This window comes from Rattus norvegicus, chromosome X, assembly GCF_036323735.1.
Source record: "Rattus norvegicus strain BN/NHsdMcwi chromosome X, GRCr8, whole genome shotgun sequence".
Classification (NCBI taxonomy): domain Eukaryota; kingdom Metazoa; phylum Chordata; class Mammalia; order Rodentia; family Muridae; genus Rattus; species Rattus norvegicus.
In genome coordinates this window covers 113,168,682-113,194,451 of record NC_086039.1, presented here as the reverse complement: position 1 = coordinate 113,194,451, position 25,770 = coordinate 113,168,682, and the positions used below count along the sequence as shown (strand labels likewise).

General features: G+C 36.2%; 1 protein-coding gene across 26 annotated transcripts in view; it reads right to left on the bottom strand.

Annotated features, from left to right (window-relative positions):
* The window catches only part of Rtl4 (retrotransposon Gag like 4), a 410,686-nt gene that overhangs the window by 243,931 nt on the left and 140,985 nt on the right, over positions 1-25,770 (bottom strand). For 17 of the 26 annotated variants that reach the window (XM_063280474.1, XM_063280483.1, XM_063280485.1 and 14 more), the window contains one exon: positions 2,581-2,679. The exons of 5 other annotated variants lie outside the window; for them this stretch is intronic. The gene's annotated coding sequence lies outside the window, so the exon portion shown is untranslated. Of the gene's footprint in view, positions 1-1,072; positions 1,154-2,580; positions 2,680-25,770 lie in introns of all 26 variants that reach the window. 4 more of the 26 variants (XM_063280486.1, XM_063280489.1, XM_063280490.1 and 1 more) reach the window with 1 other exon arrangement.

The following is a 25,770-nucleotide window of genomic DNA, read 5'->3' as shown; positions in this document are numbered from 1 at the left end:
TTCACACACATATGCACACAAATACACCCACTTATACAAATACTACAGAGTAAAACAAATGAATAAATATTTAAAATATTTACTGTCTTCAATGTTTTTCTTATCATGAATGGCTAAGTAATACAGATCGTGCCATGGCTGAGTGTTGTCATTCAATAAGAGCTACATTATATTGATATAAACATTATCATTAAGAAGATAGTGTGATCGCTCAGCCAGTAGACATGCCTGTTCCAGCCTCAGATCCCGTAAGAGTGCAGGACAGAACTGACTCCTAGAGCCTTTTTCTTACCTCCATATGCTTATTCAGAGACAGATCTCTCTCTCTCTCTCTCTCTCTCTCTCTCTCTCTCTCTCTCTCTCTCTCCCCCCTCCCTCCCTCCACCCCCTCCTCCACCCTCTCACACACACACACACACACACACACACACACAAATACACCCACTTATACAAATACTACAGAGTAAAATAGATGAATAAATATTTAAAATTGTCATTGAGCAATTATTATATGTCAGGTACTACTTATGTGTTTCCCCATTTATCCAGTTGTCAGTGTTCATAGCAACTGCTGAAGTTGTTACTATTATTATTCCTCGTGAATACATGAAGAAATTGAACTAACATGGCAAATAACGTATCCCAGGATCAAAACTTGTGAGGGGAAGTTGAGAATATAATCCATGCATGTGACCTCAAACGCCTCAGTTTGAATATCTACCCATTTTAACTATTTTTCCATTTCTGTGATAAAACACTGTAAATAACACAACTTATAAAAAGGAATGATTTATTTGGGTTTAAGTTTCCAGAGGAAATGAGTCTATTATAGCAGGGAAACATCAGGCATAGTGACTGGAATGGTAAGCTATGAGCTCAAAACAGAAATCACAAGAACAAAGCACAGACAGTACACTAGGAGTGTTGTGAGGCTTTAAGATCTGAAAGTCTGCCCCCAGTAACATATTTTCTCCAGCAAGGCCATACTTTCCAAACCTATCCAGACAGCACTGTAAACTGGGGACCAAGTATTCAAATGTTTTTAGAAGAAAAGAAGATCTTCTAAACGTACCTAAACAGAGGTTATAGGGGCTGTGATATTCAGTCCATTCCAATCTCTTATAATGCCTTTTGGGAAAGACAGTAAGGAACACTGGAAATAAATATATAAATCAAATTCAAAGAATTCAACTTTTCAAAGGTAATTTAGAAAGTGACATTCTAACATGTTAAAAAATCTTTCAGGAAAAAAAGCATCTAAGAAGAGAAAGATTTGCAGAAGAGAGTAATTTATATAGACAGATACCCTGAGAAGATGGTAATAGAAAGTGAAAGTCAATAGATGGGTGACCCTTGGGGATGATGTAAACAAGATCATAGTGGTGGTTGCATACCGGAGTATATCAACCTTTCTAGAGGTGTTCAATAAAATACCATTTATTCAAAACAGAAAAGGTAAGGATGAAATTTAAAAGGTTAAGAACATTTAACATTTTAACAGAAAAATGCTTCAGAAAGACAAGTAAAAAGACTAAATGTTTAAAGTTAAATGATTTCGTGTGTCTCTGAACATATCAGAACACCTCTTCTCAATTTTGCCTGGAAATTTTGAAGACAGCTTCACTGCCTGTCCACATAGCTGTGTCTTCTCTGGGTATCTGTGCTTGGTTACCAGAGTAGGTGGAAACAAGAGCACATAGTACACTGAAGATTCATTCATTTTGGAAATCAGGCTAATCTTACAGCTAAGTCGATCCTGTTTGTGAAGACATGTTTAATACACCCGTCTGGGGGGGGTGATAGGCAAGAAAGAACTATGTTACTGTCACTAGAAACCCAAGAACAGTCTTCTGAGAACTGATAACAGAAGATATCAGGACATAGAAAAAACAGCATAGACCTTCTGGCTGTGCTGTCATGCTGGGGCTTGGCCACATAGCCCATCTTGAAGGTTCTTCAGTGAGATAAAAACTAATCTGTTTACCAAAGACTTTTTTTTTTTGGAGCTGGAGACCGAACCCAGGGCCTTGCGCTTGCTAGGCAAGCGCTCTACCACTGAGCTAAATTCCCAACCCCTACCAAAGACTTTCTAATGCAACTGAACTATGTTCCACGAGTCAGGATCTGGCCTGAAAATTGACTTGAGTGCATATACTCATATTGTCAGAGTCAGCATTTGCAATGAGACTTGATCCGTTTTCCAGCAGTTTACTGAAGCTGATTTTCTCAGTTCGTTAGGATCCCCAGTTAATTAGTGACATAGAAAGATGACAGCTATTCTTATTTTTCAGTCTCTCTAAATGATCATTTAGAGTGAATATTACCCTGGTCCCTGGAAATAATCTTAATGAAGAGCTTTTGTATCTTACCTCTTACCTTAGTTCATTTTAGTGTTGCTAAGTAAACACAGGACTTCGTATATTCTAGGCAAGCTGTCTACCATGGACCTATATCACCAGTCCTAGGGATTTCATATTTTAATTCATTGCTTAATGACAAAATTAGAGCAATCAGAGAATCAGATGTTATAACTACCAACTGTTAGAAAAGATGGACACTACAAATATAAATATGTCTGACCTTATAATTAGTGATTAATGAGGCTTTTCAGATCAAACATGTTTCTTGAATTAGTCTACTTCGAATAGTCCACACTCCCAGCACTGCAGAAACCATCATCTGTAAAAACACCAATGATTTATTAGGAAACAGAGGAACATGAACATCTTTTACAAACAAACCATTATTTGGTGACCTTCTCCACTGAACTTCCCCTTAACTAATGGTGATTTACAGTTAGGGTATCATCCATTCATTTCAAGGATAATCTCCCTTGGCTTTGAAATAAATGCTCCAATTTAACCTTTCACCTTAATACCACAAGGTCCCCTTCTTGGCAAAATGAACAGCGTCCTAGCCTAATAACTTTCTCAGCAGGGCATGTTCTCGGGCCATGCAAATAAATGGGGTCAATTAATATAGCATCTCTGGTATCCATTATTGTTGCTAAATATATATTTAGAATGTGTATGAGCCACACAAGTAGAGCCCAGTATAGTGACCCTGAATTCACTTTTATGAAATGTTGAATGCAATAGATCATGCAATGTTTAGAATATTATGATTCCAAGCTGAGTCATAGGTGCTCCTCAAGAAAGGGAAACTTGATGCCAGTGTCTTACTACCGACCATAAATACCTCTTTAACCAAGACGATTTTTATATGTTTAATATATGAAGGTTACTGTATTGTTTTGTTTGAAAAATAACTTTATTAGTGAAACATCAATATTTCCTAAATCATTGCTGTAACCTATCTGGAAACTATTGACTGTAATCATTGATGCAACCTCCAAATAGTGAATTTAGAGTAACAAATTTAGCCTTTTTATAAAAAATACATGGTTATATTTTTTAATCCCTTAATCTATCACATCCATTTGGTAAACTTTTTTCATACCCAAAGTAAGTTAAATGCTACCACATACTATAATAACAAAAAAGAAAGTGAAACAAAATAATGTAATAGAGTGGGGAAAGTTGTGGTTAAGAGAATAATTTTCAGCAGGGTGAGAATCTCGAGATGCCTCCAAGGAAATACTGTTTAAGGTGAGATGGTGTGGTGAGAAAAGGATGAAGCTAGAACTCAGTGGACCAGTGAAAGCGATGTAGGGTGATTCACTCTGGCTTTAGAGAAATCTGTGGCCTTTCAATGAGTTGAAACATAACTGGACCAGCATTGAAAAGTCCAGCCTGAGTTCTGGAAATCAGTTTCTGTTAGTCAAACTGATGGGCATGAACAGCCCTGCCCTTGAGCCATCTCACCAAGCCTTTAAAATTGTGTAAGGTTTCTATGTATTACACACAGAGCACCTCTTTTATATATTGTCTGCTCCATAAGCAACAATAAAAGTTTACTGTTTGGTATTCATTGCAAAGGAAGGAAGGAAGGAAGGAAGGAAGGAAGGAAGGAAGGAAGGAAGGAAGGAAGGAAGGAAGGAAGGAAGGAAAGCTTAATCCTGAGGTTGTTTGTGAGAAAAATAAGTAAGGGTGGACTTAAAAAGCATCAAAGAGAGTGAGTATAGTAGTTTAAGTGAGAAACAATGGTAGCCTGAACTAGTGTTATCAGCAGACACTGGGAAAAGGATTCTGAAGAAATACAACATGTGGTAAAGTGTAAGGAGTCTGAAGACAGATTAAACATCAAATTATTTAGCTCCAGTATTAAGAACTTGGATCTATAACAGGGCCAATTGAACCAGATGGAAAAAATATACATCACAGTTAGAATTAACCAAGGCCATAAGAGGAATAGAGGACCAGATCAAGCAAACTGCCGTGAGAATGTTATGTTTCTGATGTCTAGTTAAGAGTGTAAGGAGTCAGAAAGATATAGTTCTGGGGAACAAGAGCAAAAATAAAGAATCATTACGTAGGATGACACAAAAGCTAAAAACTTGAGTGAGGTTGTCTATGTTTATGATTATAGATGAGGAAAAAATTAGACCACAACTAAATCCTAGACAAGCCCAACTAGTTGAGGTCATGGAAAGAGGTGGAGAACAAAGTTGTAGACATAAATCAGTAAAGAAGAGACATGGTAGGATGAAGTACCGCAAAGTTCTAAAGGTCAGTAATTTAGGAAGGAGGACATAGTCATCGTCAACAATTTCTAAAAGATCAAATAAACTACAATCAGAAGTGATAACAAAATTTCAGGATTTTGGCACATAGATAAGCAGTTTAATGAAAGAAATAGAAATTAGAATTGCCATGAAGATTAGTGAATGGCATAACACAGCTGGAGAGCAAATTGGGAAGTGTAAACAGCACAAACATTTCCTTTCCAATGATTGTATAATACTTTCACTGGTAATCTTTAACAGATGAAGTCTTTGGTTTCTGAAGGGTTAAAGGAAATCAGCTCACCACAGATGTTCCTACCTAAAGACATGCATCCCCTCATACTCCAGGGGAACAGAACTAGTCAATAAAGATTCCAACTATGTGCATGGAAAGCCCCAATATCGATCCTGTGCAGATAACATTCAAATCATTGTAAGACAGGAATGTAGAAGCAATTTAAAAACCATGACCTACATCTACGAAGGATATACCAGAAGCCTCAGCCCCTTGTAGTATCGTAACATGCAATCATCCCACACTCCATGATCTTTCTGGTCAATGTTTACTCTGTTCATTGGTCACTAATCTAGGTATTTCACAATTTCATAGCATTGAACAAATAGTAGAGATGGGCTTCTGATCAAAATAGACTAAATACACTGATTTTAAAATAAAGTTTGTTTCTGTAAGTGTGAGTAAAACATTTCTATGATGAAATTAATGTAGGTCACTTTATTCATTGCTACCTGTGAGGGTGTGAATTTTTAATCAACAAACCTGTTCTGAGATCTAAGTATACTATAATTTTGAGAAATGAAATTACATGATCAATCTGTTATATTTTATTACATTAATAACAATGAATCCGTGTTCAATTTTACTTTGTATAGATAATGTTCTAAAACAATCCTATGGCATGCTCCAATTTTAAAGAAAAAAATAGTAAAACTTAGGTATTAATTAGACTGAATTGTTTCAGTAGTATTCCCCTGAATCTATTTATAACTTTAATTTTGTGAGTTCTTCAGGATGAATAAACCTTTTACAAGTTTAGTCTTTTCTTTTTTTTTCCATCTTTATTGACTTGAGTATTTCTTATTTACATTTCGATTGTCATTCCCCTTCCCGATTTCGAGGCCACCATCCCCCTAGCCCCTCCCCCTCCCCCTCTATATGGCTGTTCCCCTCCCCATCCTCCCCCCTTTTATCACCCTCCCCCCCAACAATCACGTTCACTGGGGGTTCAGTCTTGGCAGGACCAAGGGCTTCCCCTTCCACTGGTGCTATTATTAGGCTATTAATTGCTACCTATGAGGTTGGAGCCCAGGGTCAGTCCATGTATAGTCTTTGGATAGTGGCTTAGTCCCTGGAAGCTCTGGTTGGTTGGCATTGTTGTTCATATGAGGTCTCAAGCCCCTTCAAGCTCTTCCAGTCCTTTCTAAGATTCCTTCAACAGGGATCCTATTCTCAGTTCAGTGGTTTGCTGCTGGCATTCGACTATGTATTTGCTGTATTCTGGGTGTGGTCTCTCAGGTGAGATCTACATCCGGTTCCTGTCGGCCTGCACTTTGCTTCATCCATCTTATCTAATTGGGTGGCTGTATATGTATGGGCCACATGTGGGGCAGGCTCTGAATGGGTGTTCCTTCTGCCTCTGTTCTATGGTTTAGTCTTTTCTAAACGATGTTTTTGCAAAAAGTTCTCTTTGCAGAGCCTCAGCTAGCCTGGATCTTACTATATAGATCTTACTAACTTCAAACATGAAAATTTATTGTCTCTGCCTATCAAACTATGAAATTATAATTTATACATTTGCCACTATACCCAGCAACAGGGTCTTAATGATTTTGTACAAGGCCCTCAATTATGTGCAAGAATGACTGAGGGACAATATAATACGTATAACCTTTGGACAAAAGTACCACACATGTTTTGGAGGGTTTTTATTTTAATGTGATGAAATTGTATGCCACTCCTGGCGAATCAAATTTTATATCAAGTGCTATAAGTGTGTTAGCCTGAAATCTGATGATTTAAAAAATTTAGATTAAAACATTAAAGAAAAAACAGACACACGTGTGTGTGTGTGTGTGATTTACATTTAGTTCAACAAAAATGAATTACTAAATTATAGATTATATATTGAGATCTACAAAATGCGCATAAAAATCAAAGATCTAAGTAAACAAAGCAACATACCATGTTCATGGACTCAAAATATCAGGTTTTCCCAACCTGATCCAGTTTGAGTTGGAACAATTCTAACATGGAAACATGTCGGGTCTACATGGATTGGTAGAATTAATATTGTGAAATGGCTGGCTACTCAATGAAAAAGCAATTTATAGGTTCCATTCACTCCACATCAAGATTTCCACAACATTCTTCACAGAAATAATGAAACCAGAAAACACAAGCCAATCCAGAACAAAAAGAATACTGGAAGTACTGCTTGAAGTCTCAGACTTCAAGTTATAAAACAACATATTGACTGGCACAAAAATAAACATGAAGGCCAAAGGAATAAAGTAGAAGACTCAACCATGAGTAAGCACAATTATAACTATTTTATATTTAACAAAGAAGCAAAAAAATGTAAAACATATACTGGAAAAATAGCAATCTCAACAAATGATACTGGAGAAACTTAATGTCTACATGCAGAAGTAAGAAATTAAATCCATACCTAGCACCATGAACAGAGATGATTTCCATGTGGATCAAAGACCTCAATATGAAATGTCAAACAAGGAAAATGACAAGAAAAAGTATAGAGAGGACACTGTAAGACATCATTATCAGAAGGGACTTTTGAAGTAGGCATCCATTTGCCAAGGAATTAAGGCCAACATAGACATTTCGGACTTCATAAAACTAAAGAGGTTCCGAGCAGCTTAGTAAACAATCAAGTAAAATAAGAAATCCATAGGATGGGAGAGAACTTTTCCAGATATACATCTGACAGAGGATTAACATCCAGAATATACAAAGAATGCAAAACAAAACTAAACAAACATAAAAAAACCCAAATGACCCAATTTTAAAAATAAACATAGTTTAAACATAGTTTTCAAGAGAAGAACTAAAACAGTGCTATACTTCAAAAACTGTTCATCATCCTTATTAATTAGGGATATACAAATTAAAACAAGTTTGAGATTTCATCTTACTCTAGTCAGAACGACTAAGATCTACAAAACAATTAACAACAAACACCGGGGAGGCTATAGAGAAATTGAGATGCTCGTTTACAGTTGTTGAGAATGTAACTTGGGCCAGATACTCTGGAAATCAATATAGAGACTCTTCAATAACAACAAAAATGAACATGCTGAGTGAGTATCTTGAAGTAAGATGTTGAATCTTTTGGGCATATGATTTAACTATATCACTCCTTGGAATATGCCCAAAGGACTCAACATCCTACGGTATAGGTACTTTCTGATCAATGTTCATTTTGGATGTATTCACAATAACCAGGAAATGGAAACAACCTAAATGCCTTTCAGCTGATTAGTAACTAATGAAAATATGGTGGACACATATTATAGAATGCTATTCAGCTGTAAAGAAAAAAGAAATCATGAAATTTGCAGGTAAATGGATGGACCCAAAAATTATTATATTCACATAGGTAATACCCAGACCTCCAAATCCTTAGATATAACTATAAAACACAGTGTAACCACAGAAATCAGGAAAATATTGAAGAACTATGGCATCCTAAATTGTATACTTATACCACAAATAACTGTAGCCCCTCATATAAAGAAAATATTGGTTGGAGATTTAGCTCAGTGGTAGAGCACTTGCCTACTAAGCGCAAGGCCCTGGGTTCGATCCTCAGCTCCAGGAAAAAAAAAGAAGAAAAAAGAAATAAAATATTATTTTTGCAGTAAATGAAGAGCATCATAGGAAATCCACAACTAGACACAGTGCAGAGACCAACAGAGTGTGGGAAGCTCAACCCCAATGGATACATCTACCTCACAACTGCTGCCATTAATGTATGTATGGTTCAGGGAACATTGAGCAAGAAAAAGCAGAAAGATTTAAGAGCCAGAATATACAAAGTCTGGTTTGAAACAATTTCTCCCAGAAATAGCTTCATAAACAAGAACAGAATGGTGGCACTGTTAATGGACATATTATGTGCAGGGGAGACATTTTCACTGGGTCCCACATCTCAAAAAAGTGCCACATGCAACTCATGACTCCTAAGAAAAGGAGAATTAGTTTCTGCCAGTGAAGAGACTCTTTATTATGTAGGTGTATGTATCTGTGTGCATACATATTAATATGTATATATTATACACATGTCTATATACATTATTATATATTTATGTAACAATAATAAGAATCAAAACTATCAATTTGACAGTGGGGGGACATGAGAAGGTCTTGAAAATAAATAGCTATCAGGGGCTGGAGGGAGGATAGGGAATGAGAAAAGGGATAATTTTTTTCAATTAAAACATATTTAAAAATAAAATAACTTCTAGGAGTGTTGTTTTAGATATAGATAGGCTTACTCTAAAATGTATATGAAAAAGCACAGGCCCGAAAATAACTAAAATGATAGTTATAACTAAAGTATAAATACCGATTCTATTACAATAGTTGAAGTTTGGACATTTAAATTAACGGAATAGAAGAGAGAATATAGAAGCAAATTCATAGAAATTTGCCCAAAGGATTTTGAACAAAAACCTAAAAAAATGTATGGTGGAGATAGGTAGCCTTTCCAACAAATGGACCTGGAACTACTGAGGGCTTTTAGCCTTAAAACTAATATTTGACCTGAACATCACACCACATAAAAAATGTCTAGAAGTGGATCATGGACTTAAATGCAAAGCCAAAAACTGCACTATTCAAGAAAAGGTCAAAGAAAAATCTTCAGGCTGTAGGAATGAGATTTCTTAGCTCTGATAATTCACAAAAGCATAGTCCATAAAATTATAACATGATAAACTGGATTAAATTAATCATATTTTGGATATTTTATTTATTTACATTTCAAATGTTATCCCCTTTCCCAGTATTCATGTGTGCACATCATCCACACATACTCATACAAACACTCATTAATACATAAAATTAAAATTTGTAAGTATTTTAATCAATGATAATAGCAGCATTTTCATGAACATTCACTGAATATTGTTCAATCATATTTTGTCATGGTAAATGAAATGGTAGAAACACTCTGAAAAACAGTTTGGTTGTTTCTTACAAAAATAAACACACAGTTACCATATGATCCAGCAAGAGTACACTTAAGTATTTATTTAACATAATTAAAACTCCATGACTATGTAAAAATTTTGCAGATCATTATTCAAGCTTTACTCATAATATCTCCTAACCAGAAACAGTCCTAATATTCTTGAGCAGGAAAGTTACTAAACAGCAGATGATTGTAGGTATTCATAAAATAGAATATTACTCCAGAGTAAAATGAAATGATTTATTGATAAATGAAACAACTTAGAATGGCTCTCCTAGTAACTAGGCTAATTCAAAAATCAGTCGATCAATCATAATACGTTATATGTTACAAACTTCCACTAACAAAAATTCTTGAAATGAGGATTTCCATAGATGAACATCAGGTTAGTGTTTGCTGGAAATCTCAGACAGAATAGAAGTGAAAAAGTCTGGTAGGTTTTGTTATAGAAGAGAATCCCTGTAGCTATTGAATTACTGTGTCTTGACTGGGCTGCTGAGTCATGTGTCTGTTCACATGATAAAATTTCATGGAGATAAACAGAGAAGTTCGCATAAAACTGGGTTATTCCATTTTTGGTGATGTAATCATATTTATTATTTTAGTTATTTTTATCAGATATATATCTTTATTATTATTATTCCCTTTCCCGGTTTCCTGTCCATAAGCCCTCATAGCCTTTCCCTCCCCCATATGGGTATTCCCTCCATACATCCCCTTACTGCCCCCCCATATTCCCCTGCACTAGGTGGGGTCCAACCTTGGCAGGACAAAGGGCTTCCCCTTCCACTGGTGTTCTTACTAGGCTATTCTCTGCTACATATGCAGTCAGAGCCCTGGGTCAGTCCATGTATAGTCTTTGGGTAGTGGTTTAGTCCCTGGAAGCTCTGGTTGGTTGGCATTGTTGTTCATATGGGGTTGCAAGCTCCTTCAACTCTTTCAATCCTTCATTTAATTCCCCTAAACGGGGTCCTGTTCTCAGTTCAGTGATTTGCTACTAGCATTGACCTCTGTATTGGGCATGCTCTGGATGTGTCTCGCAGGAGACATCTATATCCAGTCCCTTTCAGCATGCATTTTTTAGCTTCAGCAATCGTATCTAGTTTTGGTGGCTGTATATAAATTTTGCTTCCATATCACCTCCTATGGATATTTTTCCCCTTTTAAGGAGTGGGAGCATCAGCATTTTGGTCATCCTTCTTCTTGAGCTTCCTGTGGTCTGTGGATTGCATCTTGGGTAATTCGAGTTTTTGGGCTAATATCCACTTATCAATGAATGCATACCAAGTGTGTTTTTCTGTGATTGGGTTACCTCACTCAGGATGATATTTTCTAGTTCATTCCATTTGCCTAGGAATTTCATGAAGTCATTGTTTTTGATAGCTGAGTAGTACTCCATTGCATAGATGTACCACATTTTTTAATCCATTCTTCTGTTAAAGGGCATCTGGGTTCTTTCCAGCTAAAAATAGGTTATTCCAAATATGATAGTTATAGAAAATTATATCAATATAAGATTCCTGTTGTTATGTTTATACCTATGCAAAATAATGGCATGGACAGAAACTAAAGTATTTTAATGATAATTTAAGTGTATTTTCATTAATGTATTGTATTTGTCTCTGTGCATATACTATAGCATACACATGTAAGTTACAGGACAACTTGTAGAAGTTGGCTCTCTTCTTGATATCTAGGACTCAAATTCAGATCATCAGGGATTAGATTTAAAGGCAAACACCTTTACCCACTGAAGCATCTCACTGACAATAGTATCTTTATTTTAATCCTTTCTATTGTTCTTTTTTCCTCTCTTCCTTTATTTTCCTCACTCCTCTCCCCCACCTTTTTCCTTCCCTCTCTTTCTTCATTTGTAAAAGAGCCTAATTAGCTAACCTAGAGTAACCCTGAACTCATAATCGTCCTTTCCCCACCTTTAGAGTTTTGGGATCACAGGTGTTCTGCATCACACCTGGCTTGCATGTAGATGAAAGCATATTGAAAATAAAAGTATAAATCAATGAACATTTAATAGAATATTGATAATAAAAATATATATCTGAGAATAGAAATATTTTACATAGTCTTTCATCTTAGTGGGATTTGGTTTTACAGAGGCAACTTGTTCTCATATTATCTGATTCTCAAGTATGTTCTCCGTGAGATATTTTGGTCCTCTCTACTTTCTGTGTATTGCTTTACCTTGCCTGGTTCTTGACATATTTCAAGTGTTCTATAACTACTATTTAAAGAATAGTGGAAGAAAATTCCCTTAGGTGAATACAGGACTGGAAGAAAGTGAGATAGAGATAGATAGATAGATAGATAGATAGATAGATAGATAGATAGATAGATGGATGGATGGATGGATGGATGGATGGATGGATGGATGGATAGATAGATAGATAGATAGATAGATAGATAGATAGATAGATAGATAGATAGATATTATATTAGAAATATATATATTAAGTAGAAATTGCAAAATGGTAGACTCAGAAAAAGGCGAGACCCAAATTGTAATTATAGGACAGATGCTTCTTCTTGAATCTTTTTCTTTTTTGAGACTGATATATTCTCTGTATCCACCACTCTTACTTCATTATTCTGCCCCTGGCAAATACACCAACCTGCCTTTACATTGGGCAAGTTGATGGAAGTACTAATATTGGTATTTCAGAGAAATACCAATAAAGCTAACCAGAATGACTGAGAACTCACAGATAATAATGATGCTTTGAACAGAAGTTCTGTTGTTGACTTTAAATGAGGTAAGCCCACGATGTTGGTGCTTAAATTAACCCCAATATTGTTGGATAGGTAATTGACCACAGTATCTATGTCCAGCTTGCAAACTCATCATTTACTAAGTAGACTCCGATGTATACATGTCAATTTGATCCATTTTGCTCTTGTATTATGTGAGAGAGGAGAACATGTTGACTTGGACTACTACACAAAAAGGTAGTTTATATCCAAACCCTTGACATTAAAATTTTAAAATTTTAATTGTCAGTCCCTAGTTATTATAGAGGGGACCTTAAGTAACTCAAATTTTTCTTCTAGGTTATATATTCTTCCTATAGTCAACTAGGCAACACATATTTACTGAGAACCCAGTAAATGCCAGGCACTCTTCTAGGCCCCAGAGATGTATTAATAAGTACGTCAGACAAAATGTATTCCCCTCACAAGTCTTACACAGTAGTGAGGGGAAAGAAGTAGTAAACAGTATTGATGGTACATTATGTATTAAGAAACAGTGCATGCCAGGCACTTTCTCTTGTCTCTTTATATACACCTATGCATAATACCTTTAGAGCATGCTCGCCCCTAAGTAAAGAGAAAACATCACACCCCCATCTCAATGCTCCATTTTTTACATTTTTAACTGAGCCTTAATGTCCTATCATGTGCTTAGTATCATGTTGTTCTGCTCTGAACTTGTCTTCTGTCTCCTTGTGTAAGAAGTGGTAATGAATTAGTTATTTGCAAAGCAGAAGAAAAATGATCATAAAAGTGATGCTATCAGAAAGTAATCAAAACTTCTGCTTCTCGAACTCTTCCCTGGATAAATTCTTACCTACATCATCTTTAAGTACAACTGCAATGCTGGGAACCACATTAAACCCAAATATAAGACGATTCTGAAGAGTATAGAAACGAAAGCGCCCAGTATCAACACTAAGCTCCAAATGAATTCCTTATCTGTTTTTATCTCCCACTGTTTAAGTCAGAGTTGTACGAAAGGAACTAATAACTCAGTGTTGTCAATGGTACAAATGATGAAAAAGAATCTTGGTTTACTAGTCAAAAGAAGTAGGAAAGAGTTTAACGAGAGGTTAGAGTACACTGTTCTAGTCTAGCTATAAACCATGTGAGTATTGGAGACTAGGAAGGGACTTGGCACCAATTCAGGCTGAAAGTAAAGCCTCAGTTTCCCTATGCACAAGGTTGTGTAATGAGTTACTATGGTAGTAGTAGTAGTAGTAATAGGTAAGACCACATAATAAATTAAGAATTTCCCGGGAAAGGGGATAACATCTAAAATGTATATAAAAATATCCAATAAAGCAGAGAGAGAGAGAGAGAGAGAGAGAGAGAAAGAGAGAGAGAGGAAGGAAGGAAGGAAGGAAGGAAGGAAGGAAGAAAAAAGAAAGGAAGGAAGGAAGAAAGAAAGGAAGAAAAGAAGAAAGGAAGAAAGGAATGAATGAATGAATGAATGAATGAATGAATGAATGAATTCCCTCCTGGGTATACAGGAATATTGTTATCAGAAGCCAAATGGGGAACTTGACCTTATGTTTCCTTAGCGTTAACAAAGCCTCACCATTTCTCTCATCATACCTAGCTGTCCATTCTTACGGATTAACCATTGTGTGCATACACTACCTTTCATTTACTCATTCATCCATTAATGAGCATATAGGCAGATTAAACATCTTAGTTATTGTGAAGAGTATTTCAATAACATGGACATGGAAGCATAGCATTAATAATTTTCCCTTTAGATATATACCCATAAATGAATAATATAAATAACATAAATAATATAAGTAATATAAATAAGTATATATAAGAAATATAAATAAATATAAGTAAATAATATAAAAAATCTATTTCTCTTTTCTCAAAGAATTGTTATACTGATTTCTGAATTATCTCTACTAACTCCCACACCAGTGTATAAGGGCCAACTTTTCTTCAAATCCTCACTGACATCTGTTATTTTTGTTCTGTTTTGGTCATAAACACTGAGATGAGATTGTATCTCATGGTAGTCTTAGCCTGCATTTAAGTGACTGCTAATGTTCTTTTTTAAAGGTGCCACCTATTTGAATGTCTTCCATTGAGAAGTATCCATTCTTAATCATTACCTACAATAATTTATTACATGCCTTATAAAGTGCTAGAGGAGCTTAAAGATTCTCAACACAAAGTAATGATGAACTGCTAAGAAAAGAGAAGTGATAATTATATTGATTTGATCATTACTCCACAGAAGTACTAAAGTATCACAACTCCCCATAAATACGTATGATTTCATCTTAAATCTTAATTCTAAAGCATAAAATAACTACAGGCACGTAAAAGAAAAATTAAAGCCAACTCCACTTAATTTCTTGCAAAAATAAAAAATTATCATTTTATTTTAAGAAGCAGATACTTTCCTACCCAACCAGAGAAATAAAAATTTTCAGCCCAATATACCTCTCAAATGCAGATAAAATAAGAGTTCTAAAACTGTTAACAATTCCATTTTAGATATATAAATGCAGTCAGTATAAATTAAGACCTAGCAGCATTTGTGTCAGAGGAGCAAGACTGATTCAATATTGAAAATCATTAAAGTGCTCCCTGAAAAATCCACTGGCCAAACTAGCTAAGGAATCATGTAGGCAATCTTCACTCTGTCTCCTGTCCCTTAATTCCTATCCTGGCCTTATTCCCAGGATTATAGCAGACCACATCCTGTGGCCTCTCCTTACTTTCTACCTCTATTTCCAGGGAATCATCCTGATCATCACCTACAGCCTCCTTTACCAACCCATCTATTTGCCATAGCTACCAACATCAAGGTACTCCCTAGAAATCCACTGCTCACATTTGCCAGTGAATCAGGTAGGCTATCTTCACACTCTCCCATGTCCTCCAATTCTAATTCCAATTGCACATTCTCATCCCCCATCTCAGTAACAGACCACCTATTATGCATTCTCCCTCTCTGCCCCCATTCCCCAGAAGGTACAGGGACCCTACTGGCATACCAAGCTTCCCTCCCTCTTGTGGAACCTCTAGACCTCATCCCTAACCAATCTCCATTTTTTCAGCAGTAAATACCTAGAAACAGTTCTACCAGAGACTCCAGTGGCCACATGGAGCAGGATCTCAGCAGCATTGCCCTACTAGGCAACCCACAACCAATACAGTCTCCTGAGAAGCAGAGAGGTCAACCGAAACCAATGAACACACACCCAACAAAGATGAGACCAGATTCTAGCACCTAGAATTTCAGTTACGACACACTAGTATTTCTGTCAGGGGTACATGACTTATTTAATTCATAAAAATCATTAAATGTATTCCCTGTAAACCCAGATGCCTAGATGCCAGCATAAAACTCAATAACAGCTAGGACAATATGCCTCCACCAGAGCCAGAAACCCAACCTGTGTTGACTTGAAAAAGAATGCCTCCCATAAGCTCAGCATATGCTTGGATGCTTAGTCACTAGGGAAGGGAAGGAATTGATAGGATTAGAAGGATTAGGATGTAGGATTGTTGTAAAGAGTATGTCACTGGCGCTGGGCTGTGAGATAGCAAAAGCCTAAATGTGGCCCACCAGACCCAAACCTACCTCTCTCTCTCTCTCTCTCTCTCTCTCTCTCTCTCTCTCTCTCTCTCTCCCTCTCTCCCTCTCTCTCTCTGTCTCTCTCTCTGTCTGTCTCTCTTCCTCTCTGATTACAGTTAAAGATGCAGCACTCAGCCCCTTCTCCAGCACTGTGTCTGTCTTCACGCCACCATGTTTCCTGCCATGATGATAATAGACTAAGCCTCTAAACTGTAAGCAAGCCCCCAATTAAATGGCCATGGTGTCTCTTTGCAGCAAAAAACAATGGCTAAGAAGCAACCACAATGACTCCTGACAAATTCAATAAGCTAAAGCACAAGAGAAAGACTTCAATCTATTATGGATATGCTCAAAGTCCTTAAGAGGATATGGATAAATCTAATAATGAAACCCATGAAAATAACCAGTAGAAGGAAATAAATAAAATGGTTCAGGACATGAAAGTGGAAATAGAGTCACTAAAGAAAACTCAAATTGATAAAAAAAAAAAGGTAATTTAGAAACTCCAACTGGAACCTCAGAAGCACTATCAGAATACAAGAGATGAAGCAGAGAATCTCAGATATTAAAGACAATAAAATTGAAATAGATACCTTGGTCATATTAACAAAAATGTTAAACTGAAAACAATCTAAGAAGGAAACAATCAGGAAATCTTGGAAACCAGGAAAAGACCAAATCTATAAAATAAAAATAGAGGAAGGAAAGTAAACCCAGGTCAAAAGCACAGAACGTATTTTCAATAAAATCAGAGAATAAAATTCTCCTACCATACGCAAAGAAAATTTTATTCAGCCATAGAGAAGATAAAGAGCAAAACTTATTGAAAGAACAAACAGGTGGAACTAGACATCATCATGTTAAGTGAAATAAACCAAACGCCAAAGAAGGTTTGTCTGTGTATTATCTTCCACAGGAGGACTTCAGAGAAGAAGGGGAAACTTTTATGAATGTAAAAGTGTGATGACTAAGGACTTGGATAAATGGGTTGAGGAGAGATGTTAACAAGAGGTAATAAAGACAGTGAATATAATAAAATAAGAATGTAAACAGCACTAAAACATCACAGTGGAATGTACAATCTATTCAGTAAATATATGTATAAAGACAAGAAGGAGAGGTGGGAAAGGTATAAGGCAAGGCAGTATACACTAGTAATCAGTAATCCTAATAGTTAAGGCGTAAAGAGAGGAAAATTGCTGAGTTTGAGATGAGTAGAGGGTAAATTGTTAGTTCCTGTTTCACACAAGAGAGGGGAGCAGATGAGAAGAGAAAAGGATGTGGAGATGAGGGAAGGGAAGGAAGAGAAAGGAAAGGAAAGGAAAGGAAAGGAAAGGAAAGGAAAGGAAAGGAAAGGAAAGGAAAGGAAAGGAAAGGAAAGGAAAGGGTTTTTCAAAACAGTTTGAAAAACTGGGGTTTACTCTAATAAAACACTTATATGATACTTAACTGTGTTGATGTGTTAGGGTCAGAATAGTAAAAATAGTAAAAAGGGATAATTTACATATAGATTTAATTTCTATTGAACTTCCATCAAAGTACCAACAAGGTTATTTTAGATAAGAACTAGATCATTCCAATTTTTAAGCTATAATTTAATTGAGACATGTCTCCTCTTTCCTCCTTTCAAACCTTCCCATATACCCTTCCCACTCTTCTTCAGATTCATGGACTCTTTTTGTACTAATTGCTATTGCATACACATATGAACAGAGAGAGAGAGAGAGAGAGAGAGAGAGAGAGATTTCCAAATATAACTTGCTCAGTCCCAAAATGATCCTTGTATTATTTTTTGTTTTTTTTTGTTGTTTTTGTTTTTGTTTTTTGTTTTTTTTTTTTTTTTTTTTTTTTTTTTTTTTTTTTTTTGGAGCTGGGGACCGAACCCAGGGCCTTGCGCTTCCTAGGTAAGCGCTCTACCACTGAGCTAAATCCCCAGCCCTGATCCTTGTATTATGATGTTAACGCTGACCATTGACACTGTATAATCAATCAATCAGTGCTGCTCCCTGGGAAGACGACCTCTCTTGCTCCTAGATTTCCTCAGTTGCCTCCAGATCTTTCTGTAGGGTTGAAACTCCATGGGCTTATCCTTGTGCACTTAGGCAAGTCGGTTGTTGTCATCCCATACCCAGCTCACACTTGTGCAGTCATGTTGATGAGACTTCATAGGTTTAGCCTCTGACATTCCTAGTAGACAGAATCTGATAGCAATCTCCCTGATCCTCTGGACCTTTCGATCTTTCTGTCCCCTCTTCCGCAGTGTTCCCTAAGCATTTGGTACATGAGTGTTTTATAGATGCATCCACTGGGGCTGGGCTCCACAACCTCATTTTGATCTCCAGCAGTTTTTTGCAGTGGTCTCTGTCTGATCTAAAGAGAATTTTCCTTGATGAGGGAGAAAGACTTCTTTTAATACATGAAGCAATTTTGAGAGAAAACAAAAGGGGTAATAATCACTGCACTTGGTTTCAGGAAGTAAATTGAAAGTCTAATACTCTACTGGCAAGTATATAAATAAATCAGTAGAAAAAAATAGAATTTCTTGAAATAGACAATTGTAAATATAGGAACAGATTTGAGGAAAAGAAAAAATAGTTTCACTAGATTATTATTTGGTCTCCTGGCTTCCTTATCAAATTTTAGATTCCGTCATCTTTTTATTACAGATATTTGTTTTCTATCACTTTCATCTTAGATAGTACTCAAAGATAAACACAGTACTTGACTTAAGACTAGCTGCCTTCTGTATACCTCCAAATAATAAAGGCTGCAGACAGCAAACCTGTAGCCAACATTATTTCAATTGGAGCCAGACTGAGAGCATTTCCTCTAAAGATGGACACAAGAAAAGGATGTCCATTCTCCCTTCCCTTCTTTAATATACTTCTTGCAGTCTTAACTGTATAGCAGTTACTCAAGTCTAAAAGGCTGGAAAACAATTTTGCAAACAAAAACTTCCAAGAAACAAGATGGAGTAGCTATTCTAATATTGAATAAAGTAGACTTTTGACCAAAGTTATCAAAAAAGATAAGAAAGGACACTTCGTATTCATCAAAGGAAAAATCTACCAAGAAGAACTCTCAATCCTAAATATCTATGCTCTAAATGCAAGGGTATCTACATTCATTAATAAAAAACACTCAAAAAAAAAGAAAAAATACTCACTGAAGCTCAAAGCACACATTTTACCTCACACAATAATAGTGGGAGATTTCAACACCCCACCCTCATCAATAGACAGATCATGGAAACAGAAAACAAACAGACATAGAGAAACTAACAGAAGACATGAACCAAATTGATTAAACAGATATTTATAAACTATTTCATCCTAATACAAAAGAATATACCTTCTTCTCAGCACCTCATGGTACCTTCTCCAAAATCGACCACATCATCAGTCACAAAACAGGCCTCAACAGACTCAAGAGGATTGAAATAATTCCATGCATCTTAACATATGACCATGAAATAAGACTGGTTTTCAATAATACCAAAAACAACAGAAAGCCCACATATACATGGAAGTTGACCAATGCTCTACTCAATGAAAAAATTTGGTCACGGAAGAAATAAAGAAACAAATTAAAGACTTTTTAGAATTTAATGAAAATGAAGGCACAGCATACCCAAACGTACGGGACACAATGAAAACAGTGCTAAGAGGAAAACTCATAGCTGTGAGTACCTTCAAAAAGAAACTGGAGAGAGTATATATTAGCAGCTTCACAGCACATTTAAAAGCTCTAGAACAAAAAGAAGCAAATACAACCAAGAGGAGTAGAAGGAATGAAATAATCAAACTCAGGACTGAAATCAACCAAGTAGAAACAAAAAGGACTATACAAAGAATCAACAAAACCAGGAACTGGTTCTATGAAAAAATCAACAATATAGATAAACCCTTGTCCAGACTAACCTGGGGGCACAACGAGTGTATCCAAATTAACAAAATCAGAAATGAAAAGGAAGACATAACAAGAGAATCTGAAAAAATTCAAAAATTCATCAGATCCTACTACAAAAGCCTACATTCAACACAAGTGGAAAATCGGAAAGAAATGGACAATTTTCTAGACAGGTACCAGCTACCAAATTTAAATCAGGATCAGATAATCCATCTAAACAGTCCCATAACTCTTAAAGAAATAGAAGCAGTTATTAAAATTCTCCCAACCAAAAAAAAATCCCAGGACTAGATGGATTTAGTGCAGAATTCTATCAGATTTTAATAGAAGACCTCTAGCAATTTTGTCCAAACTATTCCACAAAATAGAAACAGAAGTAGCACTACCCAATTCATTCTATGAAGTCACAATTACAATCATAACTAAACCATACAAAGACCCAACAGAGAAAGAACTGCAGACCAATTTTCCTTATAAATATTGATGCAAAAATACTCAATAAAATTCTCATAAACAGAATCCAAGAACACATCAAAATGATTATCCATCATGCTCACAAGTAAGCTTTACCCCAGGGAATATTCAATATTTGGAAATCCATCAACGAAATCCACTATATAAACAAACTTAAAAAAAAACATAAAATCATCTCATTAGATGTTGAGAAAATTCAACACCCCTTCATGATAAAAGACCTAGAAAGATCAAGAATTCAAGGACCATACCTAAACATAGTAAAAGTCATGTACTGCAAACGAGTAGCCAACATCAAACTAAGTGGAGAGAAACTTGAAGCAATCACACTAATATTAGAGACTAGACAAGGCTGCCCAGTCTTTCCCCACTTATTCAATATAGTACTGAAAGTCCGAGCTAGAGCAATCAGACAACAAAAGGAGATCAAAGGGATACAAATTTGAAATGAAGAAGTCAAAATATCACTATTTGCAGATGATATGATAGTATAAGTTAAGTGACCCTAAAAGTTCTACCACAGTACAAAGCCTGATAAACAACTTCACCAAAGGGGCTGGGTATAAAATCAACTCAAACAAATCAGTAGCCTTCCTCTATTCAAAAGATAAACATTCTGAGGAAAAAATTAGGGAAATGATACCCTTTACAATAGTCCCAGATAACTTAAAATACCTCAGTGTGACTCTAACACAGCAAGTGAAAGATTTATATGACAAGAACTTGAAGTCTCTGAAGAAAGTAATTGAAGATGGAGAGACCACCCATGCTCATGGAATGGCAGGGCTAATATAGTAAAAATGGCCATTTTGCCAAAAGCAATCTACAGATTCAATGTAGTCCCCATAAAAATTCCAACTCAATTCTTCATAGAGAAAGAGCAATTTGCAAAATCATATGGAGTAACATAAAACCCAGGATACCAAAAACTATCCTCAAAAATAAAAGAACTTCTGGGGGAATCACCATCCCTGACCTGACCTCAAGCAGTATTACAGAGCAATAGTGATAAAAACTCTATGGTATTAGTACAGACACAAGCAGGTAGATCAGTGGAATAAAATTGACAATCCAGAACTGAATCCACAAACCTATGGTCACTTAATTTTTGACAAAGGAGCTAAAACCATCCAATTGAAAAAAGATAACATTTTCAGCAAATGGTGCTGGTTCAACTGGAGGTCAGCATGTAGAAGAATGCAAATTAAGCCATTCTTATCTCTCTGTACAAAGCTTAAGTTCAAGTGGATCAAGGACCTCCATATAAAAGTAGATACACTCAAACTAATAGAAGAAAAAGTGGGGAAGAGCCCTGAACACATAGGAACTAGGGAAAGTTTCCTCAAAAGAACACCAATAGCTTATGCTCTAAGATCAAGAATCGACAAATGGAATCTCATAAAACTGCGAAGCTTCTGTAAGTCAAAGGACACTCTCATTAGCACAAAACAGCAACACACTCACTGGGAAAAGATCTTTACCAATCCTACGTCCGATAGAGGGCTAATATCCATAATATACAAAAACTCAAGAAGGTAGACTCAAGAGAGCCAAATAACCCTATTAAAAGTGGGGTACAGAGCTAAACAATGAATTCACAGCTGAGGAATATCAAATGACTGAGAAACACCTAAAGAAATTTCAACATCCTTAGTCATCAGGGAAATGCAAATCAAAACAACCCTGAGATTCCACCTCACACCAGTCAGATAGGTTAAGATCAAAAACTCAAATGACAACAGATGCTGGTGAGGGAGTAGAGAAAGAGGAACACTCCTCCATTCCTGGTTAAATTGAAAGTTGGTAGAACCACACTGGAAATCAGTCTGGAGGTTCCTCAGAAAATTGGACATTGCACTATCTGAGGACCCATACAACTCCTGGGCATATACCCAAATGATGGTCCAACATACAACAAAGACACGTGCTCCACTATGTTCATCGCAGCCTTATTTATAATAGCCAGAAGCTGGAAAGAACCCAGATGCCCTTCAACAGAGGAATGGATACAGAAAATGAGGTACATCTATGCAATTGAACACTACTGAGCTATTAAAAACAATGACTCCATGAAATTTAAAGGCCAATGGATGGAACTAGAAAATATCTTCCTGAGTAAAGTAACCCAATAACAAAAAAAAAAAAAAAAAAAAAAAAAACCACATGTGGTATACACTCACTGGTAAGTGGATATCAGCCCAAAAACTCAAATTACCCAAGATACAATCCATAGACCACATGAAGTTCAAGAAGAAGGATGGCCAAAGTGTGGATGCTTCAGTCCTTCATAAAAGGGGGAACAAAAATATACATAAGAGGTGATATGGAGACCAAGTTTGGAGAAAAGACTGAAGGAACAGGGCCTTCCCCACCTGGAGATACAGACTGTATATATATATATATATATATATATATATATATATATATATATATATATATATATATATACAGCCACAAAGTCTAGATAATATTGATGAAGCTAAGAAATGCATGCTGACAGGAACTGGATATAGATGTCTCCTGAGGGACACAGCCAGAATGTATCAAATACAGTATGCTACCAACAAACCATTGAACTGAGAACAGGACCCCCGTTGGAGGAATTAGAAAAAGAATTGAAAGAGCTGAAGGGTCTGGCAATCCCGTATGGACAACAATACCAACCAACCAGAGCTCCCAGGGACTAAACCACTACCCAAAGACTATATACATGGACTGACCCATGACTCCAGCTGCATATGTAGCATGTATGGGTACCAATGGGAGGAGAAGCCCTAGGTTTTGCCAAGGCTGGACCCCCAGTGTAGGTGAATGTCAGGGTAGGGATGTGGGAAGGGAGTGGTTGGGGAGGGAGAATACCCCTATAGTTGTAGGGCATGGGGATGGAATAGCAGGCTTATGGATGGGAACCCCAGAATGGGAATAAGTTCAAATGTAAATAAAAAATATCCAATACAATAAAGAAGAAAGAACCAAAAAGCAAAAGCAAAAGAAACAAAGAAGGGAGACACATATATTTGTACATACAGAAAACCATAAGAACAAAATTGGAAACCATAATATATTTTATATGTAGTTACATAAATATAGATATATACAGTGAAAGATTTGCATGGTTTAATAGAAAAGAAAGAAAAAGAGGTCCAAAAAGAAGCACTGGGGCTTGGCGGGGGGGGACCTTCAAAAATTCCATTGAGTTCTTTTTGTCTTGGCTATCTACTGCTAAGCATAGGGCCTACACTTAATTGTGGTTTGTATATCCAGTGTCTTTACATTGAAGAAAGCTAATTTCCCTTTTGCAAGTGATTATCAATTGGAGATAGCTTCTGGGTTAGGGATTAGGGCTCATACCTATTTCTCTTCTTAACACTAGATTGCCATTTGGCTGAGACCCATACGGGCCATATGTCTATTGTAATAGTCTCCTTGAGTTCATATGTGACCCAGTCATATCGTACCTAGAAGACCTTTTTCCCTTGGTATCTGATATTCCCACTGACTCTTAAAATCTTTCAAGCTCCTCTTCTTTAGGGTTTCCTGAGCTCTGAGCATTTGATGGAGACATCCTATTTATGACTGAATGTTCCAAAGTTCCTCCTCAATTTTTGTATTGTCCAGCTGTTGGTCTCTGTATTTGTTCCTATTTACTAAAGGACGAAGATTCTTTGATGATGGCCAAGCAAGATACTGATGTATGAGCACAACTTAATATTGTTTGGAGTAATTTTATTGCTAAGTTTTATTGGCAGAACAGTAGTATTTGGTTTCACCTATGTTGCTATATGTAGTCTCAGGGTCTTGGTCACCCAGGCAGTATCTAACATAGTTTCTTTCTCATGGAGTGGTCCTTTATTCCAATTAGATAGCAGTTGGTCTCTCCTAAAAATTTTGTGTCACAATTGCGTCAGTTTACCTTGCAGGCAAGTACCATTTTATGTAGCCAGGTTTATAGAAAGGTCAGCATTTATCTTTCTCTTCTAGTGGTGTAGATCACTTTCTAGTACTATAAACACTATTCAGAAGCGGGAAAGACCCCAGGTAGATACCAGGTTGACTTTTCCATAGATAGTGAATTATGTAGGAGTTATCTTCAGCAACATGGTATTCTAATCAGTTTGGAGAAGGCAACCAGTAACTTTGACAATAGCCTGGGTTGTTTGAACAGTTTCCATTAGTACATTGTGACCAAAAACTAGCTTAGATGTAATCCATTTATGACAATGGAGCTCTAGTTGGGTATTTTCTCCCCTATTATTTGGTGATTCCATTTCTATTTTTCATATATTTTATTTAAGAAGCTTCTACAGCATTAGGTTTCCCTAAGATCCTACAAATGGACATTCATTTTAGCTGTCCCTCTTTTATCCCACCCCTTATACCCTCTCCCCTCCCCATCCATGTTTAATTCTTTTTATTCAAGTCCACAACACCTGTTTATTCATAACTATATATTCTATTACACCTTCATTTGGAGATCTTTCTGCCACCCCTAGTTGCTTAGTCTGCACCTAGTTTTTGTGGTTGTATGAATTGTAGCCTGCCTCACAAAGATTTAATAGCTCACCTGTACGTATAAGTGAATACATACCATATTTGTCCTTTAGGGTCTAAGTTACCCCCATTAGGATGATTTCTATTTCAAAGTTCTTTGTAGTAATAATTAATTATTAAAAGGAACTTACTTTCCAGAAAAAAGTGAGACATAAGAAACCATGCATTCAAAATACTTGCTAGTTAGTGCAGAGACTGTGGACAGCTTCTACGATTCATAAGTTAGAATCATACTCAAGGTACCCAGGTAAACCTTACACAACATGCAGCAAACTCAACACTATGTATTCCGCATTGATCAGCCTAGTAATCATAGCAAGGCATTTTTAGCTAAATATATTTATTTCAAATACTTAAGACTTGAAAAACAACTTTTGGGTCTTCACACCCAAGCCCAAGTTTAGAGCTTCCTTGTTTCCTTTTTCTTTCTTTATTCTTTTCCTTTCATTTTTTTAACACCTTGATAATTAGCAATGAAATGGGACCTTTGAACTCGGTCAGTAGGAGGGCATGGTAGAAGCATGAGTTGCATATTGAATATACCTAGATATGTTTGATATATACCATTCAACTAATTTAATGTGAAAAAATATGAGTAAAAGACATGAAATTATATGATCAGTGAGCCA